Raw genomic sequence first — 14,522 nt, forward strand, 5'->3', positions numbered from 1 at the left:
GTCCAAAGGTATACCTTCCAGTTACAATTAACGATTTTTGGGGACCAAGTGCACAGCGTGGTGATTATAGCTAGTAATACTGTATTATACCCTTGAAAGGTGCTAAGAGGGTAGTTCTTAAATGTTCTCACCATGGTAACTACACGGTGGGATAGAGGTGTTAGCTAACGCTATGGTGGCATGAAGTATCTTTCCAACATTATCTTGATGGAGAGCTGACTCTCAGAACATACCAGTGGGAAGAGATCTGACTTACAGTCTTGCACATGAGGATTACAGCACAGGTCTTGCTCAGAAACCAGGAAGATCTGCTGAGATTTTTCTCTGTCTTCATCTCGGTCATTGAAGGGTTAAGCCTCTGCTGGCGCTCAGGAGTTTCAGCCTGGACTCCAAGGCCATTAATCATTGGAGACCAGGGCTGCTGCAGGAACGGCACTTACTAGCAATTAACCTACAGTAGAGGGAGCATTGTCCCCCCTCCCCTGCTCCCGTCCCTCATCTGCACGCCCAATTACTCTAAATTAACATTTACCAAGCAAAGTGCCTGTTAATTGGAAGGGCAGTAGAAAGAAAGGCCACACACCTACCCAGTCTAACTTAATAACCCCAAGAGAAGCCATTAATTAACAGGAAACGGTGCACATCCAGATCTTGTTTAGACGATTCGCTGCTAACCACGGGTTTGTGTTTCTGAGCTCGGCTCTGGGGTGTCCCCTCCCTCCCCTCCCACACCTCAGGTTATAAAAAAAAACACACTCGTAAGTGAAACTTCACTTTGAAGGATGTCTGCACTGACCCGGTTCCTCGGAATTTCCTGGAAACAATCTTCTTATTGTCTAGATGTGGACACTGAGGCAGAGAAACAGGACGAGAACTGCCCAGGGTCAGTTCAGGTTCAGATAGCACCTGGCTGCGTCCCTGGCTCGGCCTCTCTCTGCTCTGTGCACTGGAGACAGACTGAAATGCAGAGGCAGCATCCTCTCTGGTCTCCAGATGCCAGACAATCAAGTTTGGCAACTTTCATGGCAACTGAAAGGGTGAAAAGCAAGAGGCTTCAAAGAGGGGATGAGGAGGGTGGGGTACCTGCTCACCGGTGGGAAGCAGGGTCTCTGGGCAGCCAGCTCTGAAACTCCCTTCCAGACTTGCTCCCAGTCCCTGCCCAGGTGTGCAGTTGAGTTGAATGGCATCCACGTCCCCCAGCCCAGCACCTGAGGGTCCTGGCAGACACTCCTCCCTCCCCTCTACCTGCCATCCATTTCCACGTCCTGCACATTTGAATCCTGGGCATCACTCAGACCCAGTGCTTCTCTCCCTGTGCACATTCATGGTCTCCATCCCAGCTGGGCCTCTGCCCGGCCTGGCAGTCCTTTTATGTGCCCGATATAAGCTCTCTCTCTCTCTCTTCCATTCCCCACAGCAACTGTTTCACAGCTTTCCGACTTGCCTCAAGCCCCTAACCCATTTCTCCCTGTCATCAGACAGCCTCACCTCCCTTCCCAAGAAAACAGATGCCATGGAGAAGGGGTTCTGCTTAGCTTCCCTTCCTTCCTGCTGGGGTTCAGCCTACCCAGTCTGCAGGGCTGCTCTTTAGTTGCAGAGGTGTCTGGGTCCCCCGCCTGGGCTCTGAGTCTGTGTCTCCTCGGGGCCTTGCTCCTCTCTCTTCACTCAGCCTTGACCATCTCACTCTCTCCTGGATTCTTCCCACACATTGGAAGACTCTCAAGTGACTCCCATCCTAAAAGACCCTGCTTTCCCCCACGGTCCCCCTGCTGTAGCTTCTCTCCTTCCTTCTCTCCCTCCCTCCTCCTCCTCTTGGTGTTGAGACATCTCCACTCACATATTCTCAGCCTCCCACCCACTCTCAATTGCCCCACAGGAACGGTCTTTCCTAAGTTCAAAATTAGCTCCTTGTTACCAAAGCCAGGAGATATGTTTTTGTTGTTGTTGTTTTCTTTTTTAATATGACCCTTTTGTAGAATTTTCTACTGTCGATCACTCCCTCCCTCTTTCCCGGAACTCACTCTCCCTTGGCTATCCTGGAACTGCTCTTCCTTTTGCGGGCATCTCTTTCTGTCTGTCCCCTTGACAAGCATTCTCCATGGGCAGCATTCTCCCATCCACTCTGGTGGTTTCCACTACCAACTTGATGATGAGGACAGTGATAACGACAATGATGATGACAAGGATGATGACGGGGACTCCCGAATATACAGAGTCCAGATCTGACTCCTGGGCAATGGGCTGATCTCTCACCACCTGGCAGACACCTCACTTGAGAGTCTCCTAAGCATCTCACACTCAACATGTTCAAAATAAGCTCATTATCTTCCCTTCATCTGCTCCTCCCCTAGGGCTCCCCATCTCATGGGAAGTGCCACTAGGAACCTGGGAGCCATCCCACCCCCATCTCTTCTGTCCAATAAGTCAATCAATTAGTCATCAAGCCATATACATTCAGTCTCCAAGGGGCCTCCGTATTCCTACTGCCATTACCTGGGCTGTGACAAATTCCAGTCTTAACTCCTTACTGCCAGAGTGATCTTGCTAAACTCATATTTTATCAAGTTGCACCCTTCAGTGGCTCAGCACTGCCCTCAGGTCAAAGGTCAAGCTCTTCAGAACATCTTCCAAGCCAGATTCCTCAAGACAACCAAATAGGGTTACACTTTAGAAAAATCCACGGAGTAGGACAAGAGAAGAGTGCTCATCTCAGCCTCAATTTTCTCATTTTTAAAAATCAAATATCCCTTTAACAATGTTGGGTCTTAGAACTTTGATAGCCATTTCTTGATTTAAGTCATGACACACTTCCAAGAGGTAGGAATTATTTCCCCCATTTACAGATGAGAATAACTGAGTCTTACAGTCTGAGGTCACAAAATAAATAAGGCAGGATTTGAACTCCTGCCCGAGACTTCCTATGCTCTTTTCATAATCCCAGAGCTCAGTAATCTGAGGGGACTTCCAGTGACTTGGAGACCACTCCGACCACATCACAGATCTAAGAGACCTTTGCACATTGCTGACATCGTTTCCAGTTCTGGGTCAGAGGAAACCTGCTCCCACACCTAGTCTCAGATGGGGCAGGGATGACAGATGAGCAGAGGATCGATAGCATCTGTCTGGCTCCACTGACAAGCTAATCTTTTCAGTAAACATTTCATTAGCTCCTGCGGGGCTGCTCGCACCTGCTGACAGAGGGACAGAATGGGGTGGGTGAGGGGCCTCGGCTTTATAATTCACCTCAGATGTCATGTTGGCAGGGGTCTCCTGGCCCCTGAGATCCAGCTAAGCTCAGCTAGAACACTGGTGCCATGCACTGGTGGGATCCAACTCAGCCCCATGGTTTTTGTAAATTCCTGGAGACTAATGTTCTTTTTGTTCCCACTGACTCTTCCCCAAAGATTTCATGACCCATCATCTAAATGAGACCTCCCCCATCCCTGCCCTGTTATAAATTCTTACAACTTTTGTCTTCCCTTCATCCTGCTCTTACTGCTGCTGCTGCTGCTCTGACTGTCGGCTGTACTAAGAGTAACAATAGCGAACATCTAGTGAGCACTCACTGTGTGCTGGGCACTGTGCTAAGCGTCTCGCACACATTACAACATCCCTATGAGGTAAGGCTGTTATATGTCCACATTTGACAGATGAGCAGAGTCTCTGAGAGCTTACGTGGACCAGCAGGTCCTAGATCCTGAGTTTACCTACCTCCAAAGTCCAAGATCTTACCCACTGTGGCACATTTGCAATTTGTGGAATCATTTGACTAACTACTGGCTATGCAAAGACGGAAAGTGTGTCTGATGGCTTCGCCCCTCTGTCCCCAGCACAACAATTAAAAAAAAAATGCTACAAGGTATTGTACATAAGGTTGTTTAGCTTTTACTGCTCCCAAGCCGATGGAGATAAGAAGCTGGATTTTGTTTTTGGTTTTTTGCCATACAAATTCCCTTTTCTCTTTGGCTGCTTGAGGAAGACTGCTTCCTGCAAACATGGCTAGTTTGGGTAATCTCTCATTTAGCTCCACCTCCTCTACTTCTTAAAACCAAACTATGTCCAGAAAAAGAACATGGAAACAAATATATGTATGTATATGTATGACTGAAACATTATGCTGTACACCAGAAACTGACATATTGTAACTGACTATACTTCAATTAAAAACAAACAAAACGATGTCCAGAAAATGTTCTCAAGCTAGCTGATAGCCATTGCCTTCCTACTGATTTAAACAAGCTACTCCAATAGTCCGTCAGAGGGTGTCCCTCATTTCTGGAACTCTGTTTGCTGGCTTTCCTGGGGTCTGCAGCCTCTCCAGTTCTTCATAGATTTCCCATGTTCATTCTTTTCCTTAATTCCACTGCTGTGGGCAGGTCTTCCAAGTAATTTTAAGTTTTAGTTGTCTCCAGTTTCAATAAAAATTATTGCTGTTGGATGATTTCCAGGAAGAGAAAAGGGAAAAATGGACATCATGTCATAAGGTGACTTTAAGGGGACTGGGGTGAAGCTCTCTGAGGTGGGGCAGCCCGAGCTGCTTGTTGGCACATGGGCTGCAGGCTCCCTGGTCCCAGAGCTTTTGGGTTTTCACGTTGCTGGGAAAGGACCGAGCCAGAAACCTTCTGTGTCTCACTCTACAGTCCTTGGTCCAAAACACTACATTACAAGGTCCCCATTAGCCATGCCATTGGAAGAAAAATAGAAAACTCATAAGCTAAAATAAATAATTGAAATCACTCATCATGTTTCCACCTAGAGAATACCATTGTCAAATATGTGATATGGAGGTTTAAAGTGTTCAGAGTTTTTCTATACATATATCTGCAAACAAAAATATTATCATACTAGGCACATGATTCTGAAACCAGACATTTTTACTTAGCACTATATGATGAATATATTTCCACGTCAATCAACACGGATTTATTTAACTTTTGGTGGCTCTGTGGTATTCTAGTGAATGCATGGAGAACGATCTGTTTAACCAGTCCCCTATTGTTATGCACTGTTTCTAATTTTTAACTTTTTGTACAATGCAGCATGGAATATCCTTGGATATATATCCCTGTGTACTTGAGTTTTTCCTCCTAAGTCAGGGTTTTGCAACAGTGACACTACGGATGTTCTGGACCAGTAATTTTTACTCTTGGAGGGCTGTCCCATGCATTGTGGGATGTTTAGCAGGTTACGTGGCCTCTACCCACTAGATGCCAGTAACACACCCCTCCCCCACAGTCCTGACAATCAATATCTCCAGATTGCCCAGTGTCCCCTGGGTGGCAAAATCGCACCTGCTTGGAACCACTGTCCTAAAGATAGAGTTCTTAAGTCAAAAGTTTAAAGGATGTGCAAATTTTAAGACATTTGTTATCTATTGCCAAGTCACCTTCCAAAAGCTGCATGATTTATCACTTTATGTTCCCACTAAGAGTGCTCAGTTCACCACCCTACAGATATGAGCATTATATCCATAATTTAGTCATTTATTAAGACAAAAATTCTCTCATTATTTGGTTTTTTATTACTAGAGTAAGGTTGAACATTAAAAATACCATGTTGATTATGCTGATTGGCTCTTGTTTCTGTGGTGAACTCTCTCTCCTTATGATTTACCGTTTTTTTCTTTTGGACTATTCTCTTATTTTTCCATGTCATCCTTTCATAGCTTGCTGTTTGTCTTTCTGTATTGATTATTTGTGGTAGCATTTGTTTTAAAAGCTTTAAGAATCTCTTAAGTAGGACCAGCGAAAGCATCCTTGCACATTTGCCTTTTTGGGGCTCTGTGTCCCCTCCAGTGAGCCTGCATCCCAGCTGGTCTCTGCCTGGTGAGGATGCCATTCGGGTACATACTCATTTATGTTAAAATCTGCTGAATGTGCCTTCTGTGTTTGAGTGAAAAGTTCTTGCTCTGAAAGCCCGCTTGTCAGGAGGCAGCCTTGAGCTAGGAAGACTGACCTGGGGCTTGACCATAATTAGTTCAGGTTAATTATTGCCAATCTGTAGATTTGCACCGAAGGGGCCTCTCGTTCCCTAAGCCAGGGCCTCTGGAGGTTTCTTTTATGAGCTCTGAACCTTGAGGGAGGACTTAAAGTAATGAATTTTCCTGTAATCAGATTTGAGGGTTTGTTCCCTGAGCTATCCAGTCAATTGGAGAATTGAGCACTGACTGGTTTATTTGGCCAAAGGACGCTGAAGATGAAGCACAAGGCGTCCGATAAGCAACCCAGTGAGTATATTGAAAAAATGACTTGACATTTCAAGAGATGCTCACCTCATCTATTCCACGAAGTTTTTAGAGGAAACAGTTTAATTTACAAGGAGAGGATATCATCTGGGAGCTATTCAGGAAAGAATGGGATAATTTTTGTTTTGAGTTATCAGGGAGTGAGAGTCCAATTATCCTCCAGCAAAATCTTGTGAGTTTCATCTTAAACTTCTTCCCTATGGGAGTAACATGGTTTGCACATGTTTATAAGTATTTAACTTGTTCAATATTTATTCAGCATTCATTCGTTTGTTCATTCATTCATTCAATCACCAGGAGGCAATGGGGATGTAGAATGCATGACACATGGCTCCTACCCGTTTTAAGGCAACACACATACCGCCTTAATTATTGGGTGAAAATAGATGCTCTGTGTGGGTTTGCATTATGTACATCCAGGGTTCACAACATGAAAACCTGCAGAGGCCAGGCAGCAAAGTTCACGAGGCCAGTTCAGGGATCAGGAAGATGATGAAAATGGGCTGAACTGAAGAGGAACAGTGATGAGCACGCACCCGCCAGCTGCCAGGTGTTCAACAGACCCTAGTTCCTTCTCCCAAGTCTCCCATTTGAAGCGCTCAGAAATGCAACAGCCTCTCTAGGTCTGAACTTGGAAAAAAAAAGCTCCTTGCAAATGGGCTTTCCAGTCAAAGAACAGGAGAGGGAAAGTTCAGACCTCTGCATATGGCCAGAAGCAGAAGGGAACTCCAGTGGTTCTCCTCATTTGCCAGGTACCTAACAGGCCAAATGCAGACTCCAGGCCGGTGGGACCTCTAAGAGAGGGGAGCATCCCAGATCAGAGCTCTAAGGGCCCTGGAGGTGGGAGTGAGGGCACTGACTGCAGAGAGGACTCTCCCGCCCTCTGACCCATTGCTGGAGTAAATCGTGTTATCTTTCTGACTCTTTTTTTAAGCTGTTATACTTACATCATCTTTCTTTTTTTAAATTGAAGTATAGTTGATTTACCATGTTGTGTTAGTTTCTGGTGTACAGCATAGTGATTCAAATATATATTATATATATATACATACATATATATATATTCCTTTTCATATTCTTTTCCATTATAGGCTATTACAAGGTATTGAATATAGTTCTCTGCATTATACAGTAGGACCTTGTTATTTATCTGTTTTATATATAGTAGTTAGTATCTGCAAATTCTGAACTCCCCATTTATCCCTCCACTGCTCTCCTTTTTCCCCTGGTAACCATAAGCCTTCTGACTCTTGATTATGTTCATTTCTTGTTTTTCTTTGCAGTTGCATGGTTTTTCTTTCCCTTTTCAGCATGTCTCATGGGTGATATAAAGGGAATTCTTGAGATGGGGTTTCCAATCAACCCACTTCTCAGGAGTCACTCACTGGTTTCAGAAAGGAATGTAGGTTATAAAACTTTAGGGAAAAAAAATGTTCTCAAGACAGGTATTCCAAAAGGGAAGTTCATTCTAGAGGGATGTGAGGCTCTCAGAAATGTCATTCTGAGTTAATTCCATCCCACAGTTAATTCCAATAAAGGAGAAAAGAGTGAGGGAGCCAAAGACACGGGGCATGGCTATGCAGGGAGCGGTGCCAGGCTCAAGAAGCAGAACCGCCTCATGCCAAAGACGGAGTAAGAACACATGTGCACTCGAACATACACGAATGGCAGCGAGGGCACACAGGGACACAGTCGAGTGGTAGCCCAGCGTGGCTGAGATTTGGGGAAGAGGACCAAAGGGCTTTGCTGATTCTGCTGGTGCGAGATCAAAATTAACTCCTGGTAACAGTGACCTGAGAAACGGCGGCTTAAATGAAACAGGGGTGCGCTTTCTCCTCTGGGGCAGCGCAGGGTCGCTTTGACGGCCTCAGCATGCCATCACAGCCTTCTACCTTTCTGCTCTGCCCACCTTTCTGCTCTGCCCTCCTCCCTCTGCCAGTTCCCTTCACGGCCCAGGATGGCTGCCCACGCCCCTCCTGGAGGAAGAAGAGAGTGGGGAAGGGCACATAGGGGGCCCTTCCAAATGTGTCAGCACCCTTTACAGTAATTCCCAGAGACCCGCCCTGGTGATTTCTGCGTGCCTCTGACAGACCGCCTCATCTGCACAGGAGGCTGAGACATGGGGTTCCGCAGTGTGGGGCATGGCCTCACTCAAGAGCCAGGGGCACTCTATTACCAGGGGAGAGGAGAGAACAGACGAGGAGGAACAGCAGATTCGGATCCACGCTCAAGGAAACAACGAACAAAGAGGGCACAGTGCTCTCCCTTCCCTCCTCAATCCAGGGTACAGGCTGCACTGTCACTAGGCGAGAGAAAGCCCAAGACTTGGAGCTCTAATTTGCTTCCATCCTCTCCTAAAATGTTAGAGGAAAATTCAGATGTGGGGAGCCAGGGAGGTAGAGCAGCATTTTAAAGGGTTTCAAGTTCCAGCCCCCTGGATAAATTTTAACACAGGGCAATGAGAGGGCTGAGAACTCCTGGAGAATTTGACAGGGGCAGGGGTGACTGGGCACACCATTTTCTGAAGTGGGTTCCGCAAGATGCTGCTGGATGTTACAGGAAGAAATGGCTCCTGGGTGAAAAGTTTGGGAAACTCTGTGAAGCTGTTTATTTCATCACAGAAAATGTTGGAGTCATTAATATGCTGACTTCCCTTGTGATTTTTTTTTGTTTTTCTTTCTAAGAGGGAGCATCCTCAAGCTTGTGTGACCATGGAAGTCACTCCTTGCAGAGCGTTCCATGGGCTGTGTCCAGAGTAGATATTTGGGACATAGAGGTGTAGACAGAAGCTGCCTCTTTATCTGCTGGGCTCTTACTTTCTCAAAGCACCACCCATGGATGGCCGGCCTCAGAATCAGCTCAGCTCCGTCTCAGACCCACTGAAGCACAATCTCAGGCCTGTGGCCTGGAAACCTACATTTCCCCAAGCTCTCTGGATAATTCTCACACTCACTGAAGTCTGAGATCCACTCAATGACAGAGGCGAGCCTCTGCTTTACAAATGCTGTAACATGATTAATTTACATCCAGGTAGCTCCTCCCAGGCCCCCCCAAAACTCATTGCTCTCATCACCATTTGGTATCTGGCTAATTTTCTCAGCTCTGTTCAGAGCAGCTTGCATTTATCTTCATTGCCACTCTCTTTATTGATTTAGGTCCTTCTCTGCAATTCGTCAAGCCTGGATTGTATTTTAATCCTGTCCTCCAAAGAGGCTAAGATCCCTTCCAGCCTCGTATCATGTGGAGATCTGATTAGCTGGGTCTCGATTCCATCCTTCAAGTCATTAATGAAAATATTAAATGGGCCTGGGTTGGCACGAAGGTCTCTGGGGTTCTCAGTGGACACGTGGCTCCCATGTCTGGTTCAGGCACAGGTAGGAGATCACACCCAACATTTCACCTACTGCTTCCTCACTGACAAATCCAGGTATGTAGTGCAAGTCTCTGCAGAAAATAACACCCATTAATGAATTCAATAAATATTAGACAGACAAATGCCGTTAAGGCCTCCTCTGCCCTTCTTCTCACATCAGTGGCATGTTGACAGCACGGAGAGGAAGCCTATACCCAGTGGGTGCATTGGAAGGATGCATGTTTAAGTAAAAGGCTGCTCAGCTCCAGCTTTGAGGTACACCATGCCAGGCTGAGCCGGCCTCACTACAAGCAGCTTCTACACAATAACACAGTAAGAGCTCACTTCTCTGAGCATTTCCGAAGTGCCAGGCACTGTTCTCATCTCTTGACATGTGTTCACTTACTTAATGCTCACAACACTCCTGTGATGTGAGTGCTATTGTCATCACCCTCTTCTAGACGGGCCGTATGAGGCATGTAGCGCAGACAGTGCCACAGCTGGAGGTGTCAGAGCAAGGAGTCACACTCGGGCAGGCGGGCTCCAGCGCCCAGACACTGGGTCACTCCCCTGTCCTGCTGCAGCAGGGCCTGAATGGATGGTTTGGTAGGAAATGCCTGCCCAACGCTCAAAGCCCAGAAATGATTAGGAAGACTGACTGCGGGGCTAACAGCTTTTCATCAGTTGCTTCTTCTAATGTTTGAAACCTCTGTCAGTCAATAGTATTTGGTCCCATTGTCTAGATGAGAAAATAGAGGCACTAAGATAGCTCCCCTGGAATCTACCCCTGGTCCTGCCAACTTGCTTCTCCTGGGGGCTGGCCCAGGAGGACTGGAGGCTGCAAAGATGGGTGAAGAAAGAAGCATTGCAGGTTGGATGCTCAGTCATCCCCACTCTTCCCAGAAGCTCCTTCTGTGATGTCATCCTCAAACCTGGAGCAGAGCCCTGACAGGTGTGATGCTGGCGAAGCCCATCTTCCCTGAGAGTGGCCTCACTCTCCTGCTGGGCTAGTGTAGTCCTGGGAGATTGATGGCTGGGCTAAATCTTCTTTCATTCAAACTCACTCATTCTCTCCCTCACTGGCTCCGGGCTGGGCCTGGCCTTATTCCCGGGGCTGAACAAGACCAGCCCCTACATATGATATCACTCATACGTGGAATTAAAAAAAAGGAAAAAGAAGACACTAATGAATTTATCTACAAAACAGAAACAGACTCACAGATACAGTAAACAAACTTATGGTTACTGGGGGGCCAACGGGGTGGGAAGGGATAAATTGGGAGTTCGAGGTTTGCAAAACTACCGTATATAAAATAAAGACCAAATTTCTTCTGTATAGAACAGGGAACTATGTTCAATATCTTGTAATAACCTATAATGAAAAAGAATATGAAAACTAATGTATATGTATGTATATATGACTGAAACATGCTGTACATCAGAAATTGACACACTGTAACTGACTATACTTCAAGAAAAAAGAAAAAAAAGAAGTGTAAGAGTTGAGCAGACCTCAGCCCAGTCCCCACTCACTCTTCCTGCGGCAGTGGCGGGACCAGGGGTGCGGGCTGCCAGCCAGGCACACAGCTCTCCCGCTTCCAGAGAGAGCAGCTTCTTGGAAGAGCTGGGCTGTGAGTTTGGGTCTCAGGGACAGCTGAGTGGTAGGCTGGGGGTGTTCTGAGGCAGAACCGACACTCATGTGTCGCCCTTGTGAGCGCTAGAGCAACTCTGGTGGCTTGTGGCTTCTCAGCCAAATGCTACCAAAGCAACGGACGGAAGTCACATTTTCACCTCAGTCCCTCAGACTTGGCCCCTCAGCCTGGCCCCTACAGCTCTTTCCTGAGCTGATGTGCATCCTGTTAGTCAGTCCAGCTGAGGCAGTCCAGGGCCCCCAGAACATAAAAACATAAAAACAAAAAAACAAAAAAACAAAAAAACTGCCACCACCACTTGTCACTTGGCCAGGGAGAGCAGGCTGGGAGATGGACGGGTCTTTGTTCTCCTAGTTACTAGAAAGCACTTTGTCCATCAGCCACGAGAGGGCGATGGTCATCCACACATTGGATGTGCCTATGGCGACAGTGAGGGGTACCCGCCTGGGCATCAGGGAAGTTGAGAAAGAGGATTTTGTTAAGGAATGGCGACAGGGATTTCCCCCCACCTCCAGACCTTTTAAAATCCTTTTAAGGGGTGTATTCCAATCTTAGGGAGCAGTCTAGTTTAAGAACGGCTCCTGAGATACAAAGACACTTACTTGATCTGGGAAGTCAAGAGAACTGGGCTGTAACCCCAGCTAGCTCTGATGCTCAGAGGCTGTGTTTACCCCCAGCCTTAGTTGCCTCATCTGTAAAATGGGAGTCATACTGTTTGTCATGCCTGTCTTACTAAGGGGTCACGAGGTTTAAATGAGACAAAGGAAGTGAAGGCACTCTGAAGGATGTGACGTAGGAAGACAAGAGATTCTGAACAAAGCCACTTCTGCTTTGTCGCCAGCCTCCTTTCTGTCATGGAGACAGAGGCGGAGCCTGAGGAGCCACAGCCTGCTTGGATGGAGCTGCCGCCTTGTCACGGAAGGAGGCCACTCCGTGGTCAGTGGTGCACAGCAGTGTCCCTACCTCTGAGACCTCAAGAGTGAGGGAGGCAGCACAGCTGGGAGAGTCTGGTCACAGCTCACACGGTGAGGTGAGAGCTCTGGTCCTGTCTCCAACACTGACTCGTCCTGTGACCTAAGGCGAGTCTCACTGTCTGTACAGTGGCAGGAGATGGGATCTCTCTGTGCCCTTCCAGCTCTGCTTTTCCGGCACCTCCCAGCCTTCAGTGTCCTCTGAACTGTTACGACACGGGAGGCAGTGGCAGGGTGAGAAAGATCGCTGATACGGGGAGTGGAGAGGAGACCCTGATGCACAGGAACATGGGGACTTTCCTCTTTTTCTCTGGGCCTTGATCTTCTCACCTGTGGAAGGGGCAGATCAGACTAGTTGAGCTCTAACTGTTGTCTCCCTCAACCATGTCTAATAAATACACATAGGTACTAAAATTTCCTGATTCTAATTCCATTAAAAAAAACAAACAAGCAAACATGTTTCCCTCTGACTGTTCCTGACCTCTACAATACCTCCAAAGCATCCTGGCTCAGCGCTGGTTGGAGAACATGACCATGCGCACGTGTGGCCCTTCCCCCACTGCACATCGGGGAAAGTGACGGGACACGCCATCCAACCAGACAATGGGCTAACAGGCTGGCAGTGAGAACCGAGGTCTGGTTGCCTTCCTGATGCTCCAGGGCCTGGAGACTAAACTCCACCTTCAAGCTGCTGACCTAGCTGCCCTTGTCCAGTTCCAATGTCCTCGTCTCCAGCAGACTGTGTCAGCTCCATGTTGGCATCTGGTCATTTTGGCTCCAATGGCCCATGGAACGTTGTTACATTGTGTGGCCCATATTTCTTCAGTTTTATCTTCTACTGCTTCCATTGATTTTAAAATTCCAGTGCAAATTGAAAGCAAACTGAAGTTTATGGGGTACAGGAAAGGAGAATCCATCTGAGAACTCCCCACTTGGAACTGGGATTACTTCCCCTGTCTCCTTTCAAGATCTCCATTTTTACCACCTCCCTCTTCTTTGCTTCACACAGGTACACGTCTTGCCAGTTTCAAACAAGCCTGCCTGTGCTGCTGTGCTCACATCAGGATACAATCCAGCTTCCCTCTTCCCTGGCTATGATGCCAGCAGGAGGAGCCTCCTCCAGGCTCCTTTCTAAAATGAGGACTGGATCCTATCACTCTCTTGCTGAAAGGTTATCAGTGGCTCCTCTTTGCCTTTGGGTAAACCCAGCATCAATGCCTTTAGGCTATTACCACTTAGAGTAACAGTAAAGACCAACATTCATTAGGCTCTCCACTAAGTGCTGTGCATATGCTGTTCTATTTCATCCTCATAATCATCTGGAGCGGTGGGTCATATTATTAACCACATTGTGCAGGTGGGAGAATTGAGTCACTGAGAAGTGACACAGGCCCAAGGCCACCTAGTTAGGAAGGGATGGTGCTAAGATTCGAATCCTGTTTTCAAAGACTGCCCCTAATCACAGTACTATCCCACCTCATCATTTTGAGAAGCTTTCTGAGGTTACTCCTAAGGGACAGAACTCCAGGTTCCTTCATCTTTGCCTCCTTATTATGGTCCTCCTTGGAAGACACTGCCATGTGCCTGCCTCTCTCCTCTGTTACTAGATTGGAAACAACTTGAGCACAGGATCAAGGCAGAGATACTCAGAAAGCATTGGTTAAATCGAATCCTCCTCTGTTCTGGTAGCTTCCCTGCATTGCATACCTTCTTTTCTTACCCACTTCCTCCTCCTCTCTGCATTTGGGCTCTGCATATGCCTCTGCTCATTTCGGCCTAGTCTCTGGGGACAGCATGGCCACATACAGTGTCAGCCCTGGACCCACGGCTGTCCCTTCTCCGTGTCAAAGTCCTCTTCCCTCGTGGTCTCCATCACGCTCCCCACAACTGGTCGTTTTGACAGCTTGTCTTGTCTCCATCCACAACCCTCTGACCCAAGTCAGGGAGCCATCTTCAGCTCTGTCCCCCATCCCCATGACATGACCACCCATAGGCCATCCTGGGGGCATAGGAGCCATTCCATAAACAGGAGCTGGATGAATATTTAAAGGGAAGTAGTAAGTAGTATATTAGCAACTTACACGGATGTTGTAATGATCCACAGTGAAATATTCCCTCACCTCTTTGCCAAATTATCATTCCAAACCACGGAATACATTAAGTTTTATGATCTACTCGCTTCTTTGGGGAAATATAAATCTTGAAACATCATCTTCATATGACAGGGCAAAGAGTCCCCTGGGAGATAAGATGTTTAAGAATGTTAACTGAGAATCAGAAATAGTTTGTGACTAATATGGGGG

At 47.1% G+C, this 14,522-nt stretch overlaps 1 protein-coding gene across 7 annotated transcripts in view; it reads right to left on the minus strand.

Annotated features, from left to right (window-relative positions):
• ALG2 (ALG2 alpha-1,3/1,6-mannosyltransferase) overlaps nucleotides 1–14,522 on the minus strand; it is a 582,719-nt gene that overhangs the window by 62,618 nt on the left and 505,579 nt on the right. For 2 of the 7 annotated variants that reach the window (XM_064490354.1, XM_064490350.1), the window contains one exon: nucleotides 4,438–12,549. The exons of 4 other annotated variants lie outside the window; for them this stretch is intronic. The gene's annotated coding sequence lies outside the window, so the exon portion shown is untranslated. One more of the 7 variants, XM_064490355.1, reaches the window with a different exon arrangement.

The sequence above is a fragment of the Camelus dromedarius genome, chromosome 10, assembly GCF_036321535.1.
Source record: "Camelus dromedarius isolate mCamDro1 chromosome 10, mCamDro1.pat, whole genome shotgun sequence".
NCBI classification, from domain to species: domain Eukaryota; kingdom Metazoa; phylum Chordata; class Mammalia; order Artiodactyla; family Camelidae; genus Camelus; species Camelus dromedarius.